Raw genomic sequence first — 4,837 nt, 5'->3', positions numbered from 1 at the left:
CCAGAGTACATCGCTATAGCCCTAATCCTTTCCATGAGCCCTAGAGTCCTTCATTGTATCATTGTACATCACTACACTAAAGTCTCTTTCCTTGTCCATGACTACTTCCATAAGAGTGTCCCATAGCCCATCACAATGCCTCAGAGTGTATCCATGTGTCAGAGAGATCATCGCTTTATCACAGAGACCATCACAAAATTCGAAAGCTTTCCATGAATCCTGCAGTCCATATGCTCAGAGTCCATTACGCTGCCCAAGTCTTTCCACGCAACCCAAAGATCTTCATTTTTCCCCTGGAGTTCATCACTGAATTCTGGAGTCTTCCCACTTATCATTAGAGTATTCCTATGTGTAGCACCAATATACCCCAAACAGCTCCAACTTCACAGACCTCCATCCTATCCTAGCATCAGCCTCTCGAAACCTTTCACTTTTCCAACTGTACATTTATACAATGCTACCAGAGCTGGGCCATCACTGTTACCCACAGCCCACTATTATACGCCAAAGTCATACCATGTGTTCCAGAGCCCGTCACTCTATCTAAAGGTGGCCCCTGGTACATATACCCAACCTATTGCTCTATATCCCAGTCTATCAATACCCCAGCCTTCTGCTCGATATCCCAGTCTATCAATACACCCAGCCTATTGCTCTATATCCCAGTCTATCAATACACCCAGCCTACTGCTCTGTATCCCAGTCTATAAATATGCCCAGCCTACTGCTCTATATCCCAGTCTATCAATACGCCCAGCCTACTGCTCTATATCCCAGTCTATCAATACGCTCAGCCTTCTGCTCTATATCCCAGTCTATCAATATGCCCAGCCTAGTGCTCTATATCCCAGTCTATCAATACGCCCAGCCTACCGCTCTATATCCCAGTCTATCAATACGCCCAGCCTTCTGCTCTATATCCATCTATCAATACGCCCAGCCTTCTGCTCTATATCCCAGTCTATCAATACACCCAGCCTACTGCTCTATATCCCAGTCTATCAATACACCCAGCCTATTGCTCTATATCACAGTCTATCAATACGCCCAGCCTACTGCTCTATATCCCAGTCTATCAATACGCCCAGCCTACTGCTCTGTATCCCAGTCTATTAATACGCCCAGCCTACTGCTCTATATCCCAGTCTATCAATACACCCAACCTACTGCTCTATATCCCAGTCTATCAATATGCCCAGCCTACTGCTCTATATCCCAGTCTATCAATACACCCAGCCTACTGCTCTGTATTCCAGTCTATCAATACGCCCAGCCTACTGCTCTATATCCCAGTCTATCAATACGCCCAGCCTTCTGCTCTATATCCAAGTCTATCAATACACCCAGCCTACCGCTCTATATCCATCTATCAATACGCCCAGCTTATTGCTCTATATCCCAGTCTATCAATACGCCCAGCCTATTGCTCTATATCCCAGTCTATCAATACGCCCAGCCTACTGCTCTATATCCCAGTCTATCAATACGCCCAGCCTTCTGCTCGATATCCCAGTCTATCAATACACCCAGCCTATTGCTCTATATCCCAGTCTATCAATACACCCAGCCTACTGCGCTGTATCCCAGGCTATAAATATGCCCAGCCTACTGCTCTATATCCCAGTCTATCAATACGCCCAGCCTACTGCTCTATATCCCAGTCTATCAATACGCCCAGCCTTCTGCTCTATATCCCAGTCTATCAATACGCCCAGCCTACCGCTCTATATCCCAGTCTATCAATACGCCTAGCCTTCTGCTCTATATCCATCTATCTATACGCCCAGCCTTCTGCTCTATATCCCAGTCTATCAATACACCCACAGCCTACTGCTCTATATCCCAGTCTATCAATACACCCAGTCTTCTGCTCTATATCCCAGTCTATCAATACACCCAACCTTCTGCTCTATATCCCAGTCTATCAATACGCCCAGCCTACTGCTCTATATCACAGTCTATCAATACGCCCAGCCTACTGCTCTCTATCCCAGTCTATCAATACGCCCAGCCTACTGCTCTATATCACAGTCTATCAGTACGCCCAGCCTACTGCTCTATATCCCAGTCTATCAATATGTCCCCAGCCTACTGCTCTATATCCCAGTGTATCAGTACGCCCAGCCTACTGCTCTATATCACAGTCTATCAGTACGCCCAGCCTACTGCTCTATATCACAGTCTATCAGTACGCCCAGCCTACTGCTCTATATCACAGTCTATCAATACGCCCAGCCTACTGCTCTATATCCCAGTCTATCAATACGCCCAGCCTACTGCTCTATATCCCAGTCTATCAATACGCCCAGCCTACTGCTCTATATCCCAGTCTATCAATACGCCCAGCCTACTGCTCTATATCCCAGTCTATCAATACGCCCAGCCTTCTGCTCTATATCCAAGTCTATCAATACACCCAGCCTACTGCTCTATATCCCAGTCTATCAATACGCCCAGCCTACTGCTCTATATCCCAGTCTATCAATACGCCCAGCCTACTGCTCTATATCCCAGTCTATCAATACGCCCAGCCTACTGCTCTCTATCCCAGTCTATCAATACGCCCAGCCTTCTGCTCTATATCCAAGTCTATCAATACACCCAGCCTACTGCTCTATATCCCAGTCTATCAATACGCCCAGCCTACTGCTCTATATCCCAGTCTATCAATACGCCCAGCCTACTGCTCTCTATCCCAGTCTATCAATACGCCCAGCCTACTGCTCTATATCCCAGTCTATCAATACGCCCAGCCTACTGCTCTATATCCCAGTCTATCAATACGCCCAGCCTTCTGCTCTATATCCAAGTCTATCAATACACCCAGCCTACTGCTCTATATCCCAGTCTATCAATACGCCCAGCCTTCTGCTCTATATCCCAGTCTATCAATACGCCCAGCTTACTGCTCTATATCCCAGTTTATCAATACGCCCAGCCTACTGCTCTCTATCCCAGTCTATCAATATGCCCAGCCTACTGCTCTATATCCCAGTCTATCAATTCGCCCAGCCTACTGCTCTATATCCCAGTCTATCAATACGCCCAGCCTACTGCTCTATATCCCAGTCTATCAATACGCCCAGCCTACTGCTCTATATCACAGTCTATCAATACGCCCAGCCTACTGCTCTATATCACAGTCTATGAATACGCCCAGCCTTCTGCTCTATATCCCAGTCTATCAATACGCCCAGTCTTCTGCTCTAAATCCATCTATCAATACGCCCAACCTACTGCTCTATATCCCAGTCTATCAGAACGCCCAGCCTACTGCTCTCTATCCCAGTCTATCAATACGCCCAGCCTACTGCTCTATATCACAGTCTATCAGTACGCCCAGCCTACTGCTCTATATCCCAGTCTATCAATATGTCCCCAGCCTACTGCTCTATATCCCAGTCTATCAGTACGCCCAGCCTACTGCTCTATATCACAGTCTATCAGTACGCCCAGCCTACTGCTCTATATCACAGTCTATCAGTACGCCCAGCCTACTGCTCTCTATCCCAGTCTATGAATACGCCCAGCCTATTGCTCTATATCACAGTCTATCAATACGCCCAGCCTACTGCTCTATATCCCAGTCTATCAATACGCCCAGCCTACTGCTCTCTATCACAGTCTATCAATACGCCCAGCCTACTGCTCTATATCCCAGTCTATCAATACGCCCAGCCTTCTGCTCTATATCCCAGTCTATCAATACGCCCAGCCTACTGCTCTATATCCCAGTCTATCAATACGCCCAGCCTACTGCTCTCTATCCCAGTCTATCAATACGCCCAGCCTACTGCTCTATATCCCAGTCTATCAATACGCCCAGCCTACTGCTCTCTATCCCAGTCTATCAATACGCCCAGCCTACTGCTCTCTATCCCAGTCTATCAGTACGCCCAACCTACTGCTCTATATCCCAGTCTATCAGTACGCCCAGCCTACTGCTCTATATCCCAGTCTATCAATACTCCCAGCCTACTGCTCTATATCCCAGTCTATCAGTACGCCCAGCCTACTGCTCTATATCCCAGTCTATCAATACACCCAGCCTACTGCTCTATATCCCAGTCTATCAATACGCCCAGCCTACTGCTCTATATCCCAGTCTATCAATACGCCCAGCCTTCTGCTCTATATCCCAGTCTATCAATACACCCAGCCTACTTCTCTATATCCCAGTCTATCAATACGCTCAGCCTACTGCTCTATATCCCAGTCTATCAATACCCCAGCCTACTGCTCTATATCCCAGTCTATCAATACGCCCAGCCTACTGCTCTATATCACAGTCTATCAATACGCCCAGCCTACTGCTCTATATCACAGTCTATCAATACGCCCAGCCTTCTGCTCTATATCCCAGTCTATCAATACGCCCAGTCTTCTGCTCTAAATCCATCTATCAATACGCCCAACCTACTGCTCTATATCCCAGTCTATCAGTACGCCCAGCCTACTGCTCTATATGACAGTCTATCAATACGCCCAGCCTTCTGCTCTATATCCCAGTCTATCAATACGCCCAGCCTACTGCTCTATATCCCAGTCTATCAATACGCCCAGCCTTCTGCTCTATATCCAAGTCTATAAATACACCCAGCCTACTGCTCTATATCCCAGTCTATCAATACGCCCAGCCTACTGCTCTATATCCCAGTCTATCAATACGCCCAGCCTACTGCTCTATATCCCAGTCTATCAATACGCCCAGCCTACTGCTCTCTATCCCAGTCTATCAATACGCCCAGCCTTCTGCTCTATATCCAAGTCTATCAATACACCCAGCCTACTGCTCTATATCACAGTCTATCAATACGCCCAGCCTACTGCTCTATAT

The sequence above is a fragment of the Pseudophryne corroboree genome, chromosome 7 (genome assembly GCF_028390025.1).
Source record: "Pseudophryne corroboree isolate aPseCor3 chromosome 7, aPseCor3.hap2, whole genome shotgun sequence".
In the NCBI taxonomy this organism is placed as follows: domain Eukaryota; kingdom Metazoa; phylum Chordata; class Amphibia; order Anura; family Myobatrachidae; genus Pseudophryne; species Pseudophryne corroboree.
This window is presented reverse-complemented; position numbering follows the sequence as displayed.